The 16,779-nt window shown below is 32.9% G+C and overlaps 1 protein-coding gene across 1 annotated transcript in view; it reads right to left on the reverse strand.

Annotated features, from left to right (window-relative positions):
- The window catches only part of DLC1 (DLC1 Rho GTPase activating protein), a 523,653-nt gene extending 507,103 nt beyond the window's left edge, over positions 1-16,550 (reverse strand). Inside the window, exon 1 of the mRNA XM_074383938.1 lies at positions 16,532-16,550. The gene's annotated coding sequence lies outside the window, so the exon portion shown is untranslated. The remainder of the gene's footprint in view (positions 1-16,531) is intronic.
- Between the last annotated feature and the right edge of the window lie 229 nt (positions 16,551-16,779).

Raw genomic sequence — 16,779 nt, forward strand, 5'->3', positions numbered from 1 at the left:
TCTTAAATGAAAGTTCAAATAAAAATCTTGGTACAATTTACCTCAAACTTTTGGCTCAATATAAGACAATTCAGAAATTATTGCTACTTGACTATCTCAGCAGCTGCTTTCTCAAAGACTAAAGATACAGACTTGGGATGCATAGCTAAGTGATATTTATTATACTAGGAGAAGTATGGGGGCTGGGAGAGGTCATGGCTACTCTTTTGCTCTATGTTTAGGGGAGTTATTTTGTTTTGTAAAAAAGCACATAGTTTTGGGAGAAGTGAGGAAGAAGAGGGTCACCTGTTTAACAAGCTAGATTATCCCAAGGAAGTCAAATGGATGACAGATGGGGTCAGATTGCCCTCACATTCCTATAAGAGAAGATATTTTTCACAGTTCTGGACCATATCCACTCAACATAAAACAGAATCTGATAATAATTATGGGTTGCTAGTGCACAGTGAGAAGTCAAATACCAAAGCCAGTTCTTGCCAAGTTTTTCTTTGTATTTTAACCACACGATCCATATTGTTCATTAGGGTATCCCTTATCTGTCCAAACAACAGGCTGTTGTCAGTTTATACAACTTAACCATTCTTAGCCCAGGCATGCTTACGTATGCTTCTTTAATGTTATAGTAGAATTGAGATCTTTGTATTTCATGAAATTATTGAAAATGCTAATAGAAAAACAAAAAACAAAATATAATCTTTCTAAGAATGTTTGCAGAAACTAAAGGAACATTCACTGTTGCAATAGGAAGCCACAATGACGCTTCATTTCTTCTGAGAAAATTCTAGTAGACCGTTCTGACAGCTTTGGGATATGCACTTTGTTGATAGATCACACGTGCTCTCTAAAAGTGACATTCAGGTTAGCATGTGTGGAGTTGATTTTGCAATGTAGAATCCACTGAAAATTTAGCTATGACATCATAGAGAACTATCTTTAATTTGCAATTATCTTATTTAATGATCTTGAGGATTTTTTTCATGTACATTAGCTATTTGCACATTTTTTATTTGGTGAACTGTTCTGCTCATCCTTTTTGACCAGTTCTATATGGAACGCTGTATTTTTTTCTTACAGATTTAGGAAGTTTTCATATACCAGTGGGAACAGTTATCTTTTTTCAAACAGAGATTGTGTAATTTTTTAAATTTAAAGAATATTGAAATATCAATTATAGAAGGAAATATTTTAAAATCAGGACAAAAGAAATACACACTTATTTAAATTCTAACGATATATGTATAAACATGGTGTTTTGGAATAAAAAGGCAAATAAACTGTACCAAATATGTTCACAGCTGCTGTCTGTGTATTATAAGATTACTTTTTCTTTTTTGTATATTTATGTTCTTTTTTAAATTGCATTTTAGGTTTTGGGGTACATGTGAAGAATACGCAAGATGGTTGCATAGGTACACACATGGCAGTGTGATTTGCTGCCTTCCTCTCCATCACGTATATCTGGCATTTCTCCCCATGCTATCTCTCCCCAACTCCCCACCCCCCGCTGTCCCTCCCCTATTTCCCCCCGACAGACCCAGTGTGTGATGCTTCCCTCTCTGTGTCCATGTGTTCTCATTATTAGAACATGTGGTGTTCTTTTCAAAACTTCAACAGTAAACATGTATTATTTTTAAATGTTATGGAAAATTAACAAAGTTTAGGAGAAACTCAACGTGTATATATATACATATATATGTGTATCTATATATATATATACGCACACACGCATATATGTTTGCATTTGTGTGTATATACACATGTTCACACACATGCTTTTATTTTATTTTCCCCTCAAATTAATTTTTCTAGACATATATTTTTCATATATATTTGGATTGGCACCAATTCCGTATTTAGACTAATAAGAACATTTTTCATTTGTGTTCTCTCAACATCTTTGAATATCTTTCTAACATTCTAGGGATTTCTTTCATTATGAGTCCTGCCTCTCCAAGGTAGAAGTCATAAAACTCCACCCCCAGTCACTTTTGCAGCTATTGTACAAATACATCACCTAGGTTTCACCATGTGAAATATCTGGAAAGAACACTGCATTTAGATGTGAGCGGAATGAGAAGATGGCCATATATGCAGCAACTAATAGTCTGATGATTATGGTCATGAAAACTGCTAGTTCTTTGGACACTTCAATGGTGGATATCCAGTTCTGAGCATCTTGGATGCTGAGAGTAAGACACCAGTGTTTTCAAGAGAAAATCCCTCATAATATGCTTGGCCAATGGATTTTGTTGTTTAGTTCCAGATTTTTGCTTTCCTAGCCTTCCAAAATACTCTGGGAGCTTCGATATATTATTTAGCAATGAAATAATCAGAGTGGGCTCTGTATTTGCATTTTCCAATAGCTTGCAGATTATATTTGTTTTCTCTATTTCATTGTAGCAGTGATTTTAAATAGCTTCATGCCTATTATGCCATTTATAGTTGTATAATTTATTTACTCCATGCCATTCATAGAATAGTTTGTTTTCTATCAATATAATTAAAAATGCTGCATTTAATACTTAAGCACAAATACAGATCTGTTTATCTTTCTTTTTCTAAAAGAGATATTACCAGAAAAGGAATGACAAAATTGAAATACTTCATATTTTTGATGCTTTTAAAAACTTGGCCAATATTTTTTCTAAATTTTTATCCCCCAGCAGCAATAAAATGTTGGTACTTTCAATTAACATTGAACATAATAGATTGAGGAAATTTATATGAGATGAGATGAGAGAAAAAGGGACAAGTCACAGTATGTGGGGTTTCTAAGTCATGGTGAGGTGATGAATTTTTCCTCAAAGTATGATGAGAAATTTTAGGAAAATATTAAAAATAGAATGGAAAAATCTTAAGTACTTTGAAAAAATTATCATTCTCTCTTTTTTTTTTTTTTTTTTTTTTTATTGCAAGGAGGGTGATATGGTTTGGTTTTTTGTCCTCACCCAAATCTCATCTTGAATTGCAATCCCGAAATCACCACGTGTCAAGGGAGGGGCCCAGTGGGACGTAACTGAATCATATGGCAGTTTCCCTAGTGCTGTTCTTGTGAAAGTGAGTGAGTTCTCATGAGATCTGATGGTTTCATAAGCATGTGGCATTTCCTCTGCTGGCACTCCTCTCTCCTACCGCCTTGTGAAAAAGGACATGTTTGCTTCTCCTTCCAACATGATTGTAAGTTTCCTGAGGCCTCCCCAGCAATGTAGAACTGTGAGTCAATTAAACCTCTTCATAAATTACTCAGTCTTGGATATTTCTTCATAGCAGTGTGAGAACAGACTAAAACAGAGGGATAGCCATTAGGAGGTTTTTGTTGGAATCTCGGCAAGTAATGATGTTGGCTTGGACTTATTGATAACAGCAAAGTTATAAATATTGGAAATATTTGGGATATATTTTAGTGGTAGAACTGATAGAATTCATGGATATATCAGATATGAAATTTGAGAGAAAGTGGAACCACAGTGATAAATAGATTTTGACTTCAACAACTTGGAACAAATTATGTTGAAATACACTGAAATGAATGACATTAAACGAAGGTTAGATGTAGGGAACAGGTAGGAAAACCTATGGTTTTGTTTGACCTCATCAAGTTCAGTGTACTTTTGGATAATCTTGTGGAGATTTAAAATCAGCACTTGGTTATAAGTATCTGGAGTTTGGAGGTTGCAATCAGATATGGATTCACTGTCATATGATTAAAGCCTTGGAACGGGATGAGGTCCTAGGGAAAACCTGCAGATAGAGAAACAGTTCAAACCTTGGGGCCCAGGGCAGTCCAGCATTTAGAATTTAAACAGAGCAAGGGGCCTGAGCAAGAAGATCAGCTTTATTGGGTAAAAGGTCTTATATTTATGAACTTTTAGAATGTCTTCTAGAAATTTTCTATTCAAGTATTCTGTCTCTTTGCCTTATTTTTTCTAGTGAGATATTTGACTTTTTATTGAACTATAAGATCTTGCCATACATCAGTGACATAGCCTGTGTTGTAATGCTTTGTCTTTTGTTTCATTTATATTTTTATATTTGTTTTTGTTTGTTTCATTTATATTTTTATATTTCTCCTATTTTTGCAGCAAACTTTTTGTTCTTTTAATGTTTTATATAGCTTATTAATTTACTTTTTGTTTTATGTGTTCCTGTACACCCAAAACCTAACATTGACCAATATACTTTTTTACAAATTCCTCTTTAAAAACACTTTAGCTCTTTAACTCATTCAAAATGCATTTTGGTAACTTAGCGGCATTTGTGGAAACTTTAGAGGAAGTCTTGGTTAGCTAATCTGGTGTCTGCCAAGATTTCCCCACTAAGAGGATTTCCAGTGTCTGGTATTCTGAGCCCAGCCCCTAAGGGAGGCAATGGAAGCAGTGTTCAGCAGAGGACACTACTGCCCAAGCCCACAGATTCTTTCCAGCGCAGTTTATAGAGCCCTAGGATTTTGTTTTGTTTTGTGGCTAAGGAATGATTTATCTCTGTTAATCACATTTTGCCACATTAGCTTCCCAATTATTCTATTTGATTCTATTACTTATAATTAATCCCAGAAATCTTACTGAGTCATACTCTTCAAACAGGGTCACACCCTTATATCCCTCATCCCTTTTTTCTTCCAAATATTTCCAAGCCTGAGTGTGATTTTTCTGGTTTCTGTTTAAGGAATTTAGCTTTAGCATATGCATAAGATATAATAGTCTGAAGTAGCAAGGCTGTTCAGATTTCTTCTGAATTTGCACTGCAGTACTCCTCACCTCACCCCACCCAATCTATGTTCTAGTTGGGAATTTTAATAAGAGCCGTTACCCATTTTGTTAGCAGCAGGCCAAAAGGAAGTGTTTTAGAGAGGAAATCTGGCATCCCTAATTCCTAATACCTGGATCCTTTGGTTTCTTTACCAGCACATCAATTTTAGGAGTTTCAAAGAAATTAATTGCTTTACTTCCACTGGGAATATGTGGTAGTCATTGGTTCTGTCCATCAAATATTTCCAGTTCTGGGCACAAAGTAGGATTCCAATTCTTTGCTCCACTGAAGCTGAATGTTACCATTCAATTTGCATTGATCAGTGAAATGTTGAGTGGAAGTGACATGTGTTATTTCTAGATGAAAACTTAAGATTCAATTCACTCTTCACCAACTCACACTCAGCAACCTGCTGGTTCTAGATAGCCTGAATGCCAAAGACAGGCTAATTTGAAAGAGTGAAGAGATGTGTTTCTTGAATGACAAATAAACCTTGTATTGAGTCACTTAGCTTAAGAGGCTGTTCATTATTAGAGTGCAATGGAGCCCCACCTGATTCATACAAAATTGGTACTTGAAAGTGGATTACTATGGAAACAACCTGATTTGAAAACATATTTTGAAAATGAAAGACATATGGTTATTAGTTACACTCAGAAGTGAAACAGTAAAAAGTAATTAAGAAATTAGGAAATCAATTTCACACATCCTTGAGGTGGTGTGGCCAAAGACTTTATCTGTGTGGGTGTTCTCATGATGGCTGCATTATTAAACACCAAGGTAAAATTAGAATACCATGACAAAGCACAGGCCAAGAAAATGGAAATAAAATACTAATGCAAAGATCCTCTCAGATCCAGACTGGGCAACATAGTGAGACCCTATCTCTAAAAAAAAATTAGAAGTTAGCTGTACATGGTTTTGCATGCCTGTGGTCCTAGCTACTCTGGGGGCTGAGGAGGGAGGATTGCTTGAGTCCAGGAAGTTGAGGCTGCAGTGAGCCATGATCATGTAACTGTACTCCAGCCAGGGCAACAAAATGAGACCTGGTCTCAAAAGAAGGAAAAAAGATCCTTTTTTATGATAATGACAAAATCTGAATAAAAATAAACAAATACAAGACTGTCTGATTTCAACAAACATAAAACCTCATGACCTTCTGAAGTATAGGCTTTTTTACTGATTTTGCCTGAGACAGTGAAAGACATCTCAATGCAGCCTACGTAGCTCTGTATCAGTTCAGAGAGTTTTCTGTAATTGTTGTTTCTATGGCCATTGTTGTGATTGATTTTTCAGACAACGTAATTCCTAGCTTCCATTACTACTATCTATCCTAATTTTACCAGATTCTCCCACATTACTTTAGTCTCTTTGCCTTTCTCTGCATCCTGAGGCAATAGCACTAGTCTGGGCTTTACATCAGTTCTTCGATTTGCTGCATAAGTCTTCTCCTTCATGTCAGAAACCCTTATTTTAATTGTGCATTTTACATTTATTTTCCTTCTAAACTTCCTGACTTTACTGTCTTTTCAAGACAATATGCTGGAAATCTTTTTTCTTTTTCTTTTTTAATTTTTTTTTTTTTTTTCGAGACGGAGTTTCGCTCTTGTTACCCAGGCTGGAGTGCAATGGCGCGATCTTTGCTCACCGCAACCTCCGCCTCCTGGGTTCAGGCAATTCTCCTGCCTCAGCCTCCTGAGTAGCTGGGATTACAGGCACGCACCACCATGCCCAGCTAATTTTCTGTATTTTTAGTAGAGACGGGGTTTCACCTTGTTGACCAGGATGGTCTCGATCTCTTGACCTTGTGATCCACCCGCCTCGGCCTCCCAAAGTGCTGGGATTACAGGCTTGAGCCACCGCACCCGGCCTTTTTTCTTTTTCTTTTTTCAAGTGAGAGCAAGTTTATCAGAGAAGTAAAGAAACAAAAGAATGGCGACTCCATAGGCAGAGCAACTGAACACCTCTGAAACCCATGCTTACAATATGGAGATTGCTGCAGAGGTTTTTTTTTCAAACAAGTTAGAAGCAATGACCTAATTTTAAGTTTCTTTAATTTTATTTTTAATTTCATGCAAAACATGTATAAGTTAACAATTTATTTCACCATTCCTTTCAGGTTTTGGAGTTTGTGGAAGTTCATGTTCAGTGTGACTACAGATTGACTCTCAATCTTTGATTCCTATTTTCTTGTGAGTTTTTTATATGTTTCTGTGTAGACTTCTTTGCTTGTTGTGAGGGGAAAAAAAAGTGGAATAGCCTAGATCAGATCACAGACAACATTTTTCTCTTCAGATTGCCAGAGAATCTGAATGTAATGACCAATGATCACTTGTGTGAAATTATAATCATTATTGTTTTGCTATAGTCACAAGCATTAAGATCACTAAAAATAATGGCAACATGGCCCTTACCCCTATTCCCAAATGAAAGGCACATGTAATTTTTTTTGCCAATAAAAATCACAAGGATATTCTTGTTGAAAGACAGTAGTGTTTCAGATGTCAGGTGACAATTCTCCTGACTGTGCTATTATAAATGTGTTCATTTTTGCAAAAATATGTGAACTATCTTACCAACATCAGTGAGTATAGCATCTTGACTTGATGGAAATAATAATTATACAAACAGAAATTATATATCTTTAAGTATTTGAAAGTGATTTGTGTTCAGAATTTTGAATAAAAAGAAACTTGATAATGTGTCCTACATGTGCCATTTTGAATATCTTAGCCATTAATAAGACAAATACCAGATAAATGTTAACATTAATCTTGAGGTCTTTATGATTAAGGGAAAAAGTAAGAAGCAAATGCTGAATGTGTTGAACAGCTTTGACTCTTGTTGAGTTAAAGAAAAATCTGTGTGAAAGATATGCTAGTAACTACTAGAGGTACATATTTAAACATAAACCTTCTCTCAAATAAAGAATGATTACTAATTGTGAAAATATGTATTTTTAACACAATGCCAAAAATTGCCTGTGGTTTATTGCATTGCATTATCTTAATGAACATCTTTAAATAGAACAGTACATTATTTTTCTTGTAGACTCACAAATGTTATCAACCTAAATAAAATGTTTTCACTAAATCTTGTAGGCAACCTATGATAATTGTGTATTACCATATTGGAATTTTCATTTCTAAATATATCACACCAAAGCAATCTATGTAAAATAACATACTAGGAAATCTCCTCCTTTTATACATGCAGTCCCCACAAACACACACACACACACACACACACACACACACACACGTACACATACACACATGCACACACACACAGATGCACACACACACATGCACACACACACAATCTCCTACATGTTTATAAGATGAGTTAAATAATTCCATAAATTAAATAAGTTTTAAACTAAATAAATTTCAGTTGGATTTGTTCTTTTGAAATGAAAATGATAAAAGTGAGGTAGAGAGAGTTAAAATGCTAAATAAATTAATCTCAAGGGTATCACATTTATAGTCAATTGTTGGGTGCCTGTCTCAGCACAAAACTTTGTTCTTTGTAGAAGGATGTTTGGAACCTTTAAAAATGGCTTTCTGTTTCATTATTATGTTGTCTTCTGGGAGGAATTAGTAGGACAGTGAGGTTGGAGACAGTTTAAGGAGGGAAAAATAGCTTTTCTTGGCAGAGCCCCTCATTTCTGTGATTCTAAACGTCTTGAAGAAACAGCCTTCAGCTTCAAGTGTCTTATTTTAGGTTCTTCCATAGAGGGTCTGTGGAACTTTTCTAATCCTTTTTATGAATCGTGAAAATCAGATTCCTTAGAGGCCTTTCTTAAAGGTAACCGATGCTTTCATGGAAAAGATAATGCTTTAACGCTTTAGTAGTTTAGCAGAGTAACTAATACTTTTTTTTTTTATGAGTACTTTTACTTTTAATGAAAGCCTGTGAGCTCAGAAAGGAGGCAGAAAGGAGAATGAATATGCTTATTAAGATAAATTTGGGAGTCTTTCAAATGAAAATTCCATACTTTATAAATTTTCCTAGCAACCTCTAGGCTCCGTCTGAAACCCTGGCTTAATGGGCCTAAAAACAATCACTTTAACACTTCACACAAATCTGGGTTGAGCTAAGAAGTTGAAATTCAAGAAATTCTTTTTAGCAAACATTTCTCATAGTCAATGTCTTAATGTAAATTTTGATAGAGGTAATTATTTTAGAATCATACACTTGTTCTGTATTATTAAATGTCTGTGGGGTGTGGATCGCAATGCTTTCAGAAGTCTAGACTCTAAATTCTTGTGATGTACAAACACTCTCACGTTTTATCAATGTTTGTTTGTTAGAAAGAGAAGTTGACTCTCTGGTGTCATCTTGTTCTTTCATTTAAAAGAATGCAGCAAGGGCAAGAAAATTCATATTTTTCATCTCATTATGTCCCCTTTGGACTTTTACTGGCCATATGTTTAATGCTATTAAAGTTGCACTACTGGAGCCAAACTTTTTTATCAAATTTATTGATATAATTGTAACATTCAGAATCAGAATGTCCACATTTAATTTGTAAAATAAATGAAAGATGGATGGATTTGTTAGCTTATACCTCACACTTTATTGTAACTGACTTTGGACAATTTCGAAGCTAGAAGAATGACAGAAGACACAATTGGGCCTTCGTAAGACGTGATCCATATTGCTTCCGCCATTTCCTCTGACAGTTCACCTCTATTCAGTCTGCTACTTTGGCCACTTGAGTTAGTTCTAATAGCATGTTAAAACTACCACCAAAAACGTAGCCTGAAACACCATCTTGTTTCTTGAGCTATGTTTCTCAGCATAATGGTAACTTTGGGTATTTTGCCCTTTTGATTTAAATTAAAGCTAGCAAGTATTATTTTGTATACTTACAATAGGATCAAGAGCGTAGTGTGTTTTCCATTGTAGTGTGTGTGTGTGTATCACGGAGGATAAATGCTTAAATGTTATTACAGGATGCACAAATATGAAAGGCACTGACCAGTCCATAATAACAGATAATATTGTGATAGGGGAAATGTGAAATTTAATGAAGATATTTTTATTAAAAATCAACATCTCACTCTTTTGCAAATCCATACTCAAAATACATTTTGTAATTGTACAGAAGGACTGAGTAACAAACAAACTTATAGACACATGCTGACCTATTTTTAATTTGAATTGTTACATGGAAGATTTGAAATTGTATTATATATAGGATAAGGGATTCATGCAACCACTAAATTTGGTCACCTTTGTATGGAATGCAGATGTGAATAAATTGTTGGGATTGAAGAATTTTACACAGAAAATAAAATTGGTATAAAGAGTGTGATTACTAATTTTGCTCCACCACTGATAGTGATCTGCCCTGTTTCTAAGTAAACGCCACTAGGCTTCAATTTTCTCATGCAGCAGAGAATTTTATCTTCTAGGCATTTTGAATTCATAGTTCAAATCTTTATAAACAATTAAAATTATTAAAATGTAAAATAAAAAATATTTTTCAAGAGTATAAAAATGAGATGTAACTAAAATTTCACCATCTCTCTCTTAATTTTTTTCATTTTTGTAAATATGTAAGAGTAGAATTTAGTGCTTGTTGCTAGTCAGAGACTTTTCTAGGGTTGCCCTGTGCTGAGCAGGCTGGGACAGGGAGGAATAGAACAAGCGTGTCTCCACCTGTCTTTGCTGGGATCCCTTAGACAAAAGCTGAGGCATTGTCAGTTCCATTGTTTACATAGTTAACAAATATTGGCTTTGAGGAAAGAGTTTCTTGGATAAATATTAGCGTGACTGATAAATGATTCCTTATGTCCCTTTAGAATACTCTAGAGTTTAGTTATCTATTACTCTTAACTTGAAAATATGGTAAAATTACCTCAAAAGAGTTATCATCCTTTTTAACTGTTATTTCAATCCATAAACTGATTAACACATTTACTTTGCATGTACTTTTTTTCTTAAATAACTCAATATAGTAGTATCATTGAATTATTACTTTTGTTGCTTTGGTTTAATAATTAGTATTTAATTAATCAATTTATGCATTGGCCTTAGAATGTGACAAATCAACCCCAAGTCAACTCCCTAGTACATATTGTTACATCAACTTTGCCTTATTCCATGAATAAACTAAAATTCTGAAAAATAATTTTAAAACTTTTTTTTGGCTGTTGAGGCATGTTAAAATTACAAAACTAATATTTTATTCTGAAAAAAATGAAATTATATATATAATATAACATTGAAAATAACCTATGTCTATAGTTATACTCTGAGAAAAATAATGACATTAATTGTTTCTCTAACTAAAATATAATTGAAAATAAATCAATTAAACATTTAACTAAGGTTCCAAAAAAGAGGCAAAAGGAAGTAGCAGAATTAAGTTAAAACAGATAAAATCTGAAAATTATGACTTGTAAAACAAACAAGCATTCTGATTGAAAGAAAGTCTGCTTATATGGAAAAACAAAGAATAAAAATATACCTCTTACATGTGTGAGTAAGACAAAGGGAAGAAAAAAACATAATTTAGAATTTATAAAGCAAATATATTCATAATAATAGAAGATATTAAAGAATTATAAAGATAAATGTACTGGCCTTATGTCAATAATGTACATTCAGATAAAATGCATGTGCCATAGAACAATAATGAATTACTAAATGTTATTTTAATAAAGGAAGAAAACCTGTACAAATCAATATCTATGGGAAATTTTAAATGAATGATTTATCATTAAAATGGATGTTAGGATGAAGTGAATTTTTTCTAACAGTTTTGTGTTATTTAAAATATTCCAGATGAATAAAAAGAGAGTGTATTAACTTCTTTTGTGTTTATTACCAAATCCTAATGAAGAAGGCATCAATGAAGAACAAACCAAGAACCTAAATATCTAGAAATAAACTATGAAAGTTGGAGAAGTCATTTATCAAGAAAATTATAAAACAATCAGAGACATTAACAAGGATCTAAATAAATGTCCATATATATCTTGCATATGGATTGGAAGACTCAATTTTGTAATGATGTCAACTCTATCCAAATGTTTATATAAACCCCTTTTTGTTGCGGAATGGACAAGTAGATTCTAAATAGAGAAATGCAAAGGTTCTTTAGTAACCAAGGCAATTCTTAAAAAAGAAAAAATATATAAAAATTTTATATAATAACTAAAAGGTAAAGTTGAGAAGGAAAAAAAAATCTCAGACTAACTATGTATGTATCACTTCGTGTGAGGTATGGACGTATTGAAAAATATCATTCAGGTTTAGCATCTTCAACATCTTCACATTATCAAATTAGCCTTGCCTGAATTCAGAAGCACTACATACTTTCATCAGTGGAGAAGCTGACATGAATGAAGGTATCTCAGTAACCCTCAACTGTGTCATTAGAAAGCAATAGAAAACATGGTTCCCTTCTTTTAGAAGTTGTACCAAAAATTATAAGGGGCCCAAAAATTATGTAATTTTCAAGTATTTCTTTGTGAATCTTGATTTAAGCAAGTGCACTATGACGAGACATACCTGTTTCTCAGATAGCCTTTTGTTTAACTTATAAATTATCCCAAGGCATGGACTATATAGAATTCAATGATGGAAACTTTAAGTAAGAAGAAACAAATTAATGAATACTTAAGGGAAATTAGGACCTGAGGTAATTAAAATTTCTCAGTGAGGCTGTTACTTTAGTTATTTCCATTAAAAGAAATATATGGTTGTTCATGTTATTTGGACCCCAGAATATTAGCTACAACTGAAGAGTGTCCAAGGAAACTATAAAATAATACATCAAAGATATTTTGCATTTTCTGTCAGTTACTAGCACGATTCTCCAGCAGTCATCTTCACCCAAATCACAATGTAGTACAGATGCAGTTGAAATTTTTAAAAAGTGGCAATGTAAAAATATATCATAGCACTCCTGTACATAACTATTTTCTTTCTAATAAAAAATAGTTTCTTTTATTTTGGTGCCTTTCAAAATCTTAGTATTTGAAGAATTTTTAAATTAAATCTTTTTTAGCATAAAGCAATAGAATTTTTATAAACCTTATCTACAGTGAAATTCCTTCTCATTAGTTTTATTTTCAGAAATATATAAATATAGATTTATTAGCATAACTGATCAGAGCATTTATTTGTATATATTTGCCAATTTATAATGTAGAGCCATTTAACTACTACTTGACATACTCATTGTATTTGTAATATTCATTTTACAAAATCATGGATATTTTCCCAATTTATTTTATATTTTATTCTTTGTTTATTCAGCACTTCTTAACATATGCATATTCATTTATTTGGGGTCTTATAAACTTTTTAAAAATGGGTATCTACTTTGATACAATCTCTTAAAGTCATATGAAGCCCTCCCAAAGACATACCTTTGTCCCCTTTAATATTATTCTAGGTGTGGCAGTGTCAAGCAGTTCTAATACAATAATGCTCAATCAGCTCACTAATAAGTCAGCCTTTCTCTAATTCTTGTCTTGTGATATTTTAGTTTCCATAATCAGATTTCTGACTAGTTCTTGAGCTCAAATTCCAGTCTTCCAATAAACAGATGCTATCTTATATTTTAGTGCATAGGGTCCTGTCTGAGAAAATTGTGATTTAAAGTAATCTACACATTTGATCTCATAAATAATAGAACTTCTAAAGAAATGCCAGTATTTCTGCATGCAAGCCATATTTTCTGGATTGTTAGAAATGGTACGAAAAGGATTTTTCAGACTATGTGCCTTATTTTTTATTTCTGGAAATGTCATTGCTGTCATCGCATTACTATTCATTGGAAAGAGCTTGTTGGAGTAATCAGACTAACAATATGAAGCTGGGATATGAGATGGCGACTTGGCTAACTTGTCAAAGAGTCCAGTAAAGAGCCAGGATAATAGACACACACACACACACACACACACACACACAGAGAGAGAGAGAGAGAGAGAGAGAGAGAGAGAGAGAGAGAGAGAGACGAAATAGAAGAAAGAGGTGGGGAGGTGGGGGAACAACTGGAGTTGCATTTTCTAAAAACACTGAGACACTTAATTTTTACTATATATAATATCAAATTCTAGAAAATACGGTCATGTATAACAACAACGACAAAACACCCTGCTTTGGTGATTTCACTAGCTATGTAACCCAGATGCGATATTTATATTTCATTTTGGATCATTTTTCATAAGTTGTTTTAATATGTCCACTATTTTTCAGAATTAACTCTATGCTTTCACATTTCCAATTAAAATATATGGCATTGAGCTCCAATGGCTACCAACATCACAAAAAAGGCAAATAACTACATGTTAAGCGCCTCCTGATGGAAGAGACCAAGGCCAGCTATAAAGTACCCAGCCAAAAATAAAACCTGAATCTGAGCAATTCTCTAGCCTCAAATAGCAGTTTACAAAAACAGGGAAATTGGAGACACATGTTACACCATACCATAGTACTGTAATCAGCAAAATCCAGAAAGAAAAAGTGTTTAAGACAAAAATTCAGGTTATTTCAATGAAGGACAAAGGAGAAGAGATAAAAGAACTTGTAGACTAAAATAATCTTAAAGAATCAACTGTCATGGGTAGTCCTTATTTGGATGCCGATTTAAATAAATGCCAAAAAAGACACATAGGAAACTATAAAATGATTATATACTTATTATTTTTTATGACATTAAGGATATTTATTTTTTAAACAATGATCATGGCATCCCAGTATTTTAAAGAAGAGAGCTTACCTTTTAGAGATGCATACAATATCTATTTGTAAATACTAAAATACAGATAAATTGACATGATGTCTCGGATTTACTTAAAAATACACGGAAATTAGGACAAGTTGAAGGGTCTGTGTATGAAACAAGAATGACTATATGTGTTAATTTTCAAAACTTAGTCCTGGGTACCTGGAAGTTCACTATGCTGATCTTTTTTTATATGTTCAGAATTATTTACATATATTAAAAAGTTATGGCAAGATAATTTTTTTCCTAAGTTGCTAAAGCAAAACAAACTTTTTTTCAAAGTCATATTTCCTAGCATTTTGGCTTTTTGTGTTTTCCAATTCTGTGAAGGTTTTGAGGAAAAGACTTTTTATTTCCTACTACTTATAAAGAATGTATTGAGATAAAAGTATCCTCAGATAATATATTTCTATTTGTCCTCAATTTTCAACATGTAGTGATAAAATAATTGAATTTTAAGGGACAGATCTTTCTGCTGTGTTGAAAATTATTTTAGGTATCAGATAATGAAATTTCTTCAGAATTTTAGGTGGCCAATACTTAGATAACCCAACTACTGATATGACAAAAATAATCAAGATATAAATAAATTACAAACATGCTGTATTGCTTAATAAAATTTATAATATTATCTTTTTCTGCAAATAAAAACATTTAAATTACACAGCCCAGTAATACTGGGTTTTACCATCATCCATTTCTATGTAGTGTTTCTAATATCATGATGTTAGACATCATTAACTGGGATAAATATCAGTTCACTCTGAGTATATTCTAACATAATATTCATTATGTTAACATCATCATTCATTATGAGTCTTGGTAATATTAAAATGGTAATTCTTACATACAGTTCACTGATGTAGACAGAGTTTGATTAATGGGAATCACTAATTTTTTCTTTAATATTTTATTTAGAATTTTCTAGCTGATATGGAAACGGAAGTCCTTGAATCAACAGAAGTGTAATAATATTAAAATTAGGGTTTATAAGATTAATTTCCTGCCAATATTACCTTCCTTGCAAATGCTAATAGATAACGTATTCAACATAACAAAAAAAGGTACAGGTTAAATTTTAATTACTTATACTAAAATGTCCTTGCTGTCTACATCATACTGACAATTTAAATCTCCCCAGTATAAATGTTCAAGACCTTTACCCTGTTAGGAAACAACTAACTGAGTAAATGCAAGTGATTTTAAATTAAAGATGACTGTGCAATTACTTTAGGAAGAAAAAATTAGCTTATCCATTAGTGTTATAGGTTGCTGTAAGGAAAGCCATGCTGTCTGTTCATTCAATTAACTCCCAACCTGGAAGGCAACTGATCATTACATTTGTAACCTTGTTGATTAAGCGGCTCTGAATTTTTAAGAAGCTATGCCCTTTGAGAAATAACCTTGTGATATGTTTCTCTTGGATTGCTTGATTCTGTGGTACATTAGCTAATTGCCAGAAAAGGTAAATGATATGCTTAGTAGGTTTTGATTACATTCTATAAAAGTTTATAAGAAAAACGTAAGTTATTTTTTCTAATCAACATAACTGTAAACATACAAAAAATTATTCCAAAATGCAATGATAATTTTATGATATGTTCAAATTATTTAATAATAGAGGCAGAAAAAAAAGTAAAATTGCAAACCCCAAAACATTATCATCTGTTTTAAATTTAACAAATATTTTCACTTTGAACTATGTAGTAGAAATCATCTTTCCAAAAAATTATATGACAGAGCATTACAATGATTAATAATTGCTAATATGTCATATTGCCGTGAGAAAGCATTACATATTTTTGGATGAATATAGTTTCAATCAATGTTAGACAGTGACACTGAGCCTCTCAACTTCTTTTATGTGTATTTCGTCACAGACATTTTTCTTTCCTTTCTTAACTTCATTTCATGAATGAAACATTGTGACAATATTTTTAGAAAGACTTTAACATACAAACTCCTAATATAATAATGCACATAGTATATTGTTATATATGATACAAAGTATAAAGGAGAAGGAAAGAATTTTACCTGGTTAATCACACGTGTTGTTCTAAAGCAGAGTAGAGCAAATGAACTCACTGCCAATGTCTTGTCTGATCATCATGAGTGAGCTCAGCAGCAATTTCAAGGGGTGGGACTTGTCTTCAGTAATGAATTCTCCAGGGACTATTTCCAATCAGAGAATGCGATTCTAGACAATGAAACCATTCTCCATTTGTTGACCCTAGTTTTGTGTTTACAATCAGCTGTGGGTGTATTCATGCCTCAGGGAAGGA

This window comes from Saimiri boliviensis, chromosome 13, assembly GCF_048565385.1.
Source record: "Saimiri boliviensis isolate mSaiBol1 chromosome 13, mSaiBol1.pri, whole genome shotgun sequence".
Lineage (NCBI taxonomy): Eukaryota > Metazoa > Chordata > Mammalia > Primates > Cebidae > Saimiri > Saimiri boliviensis.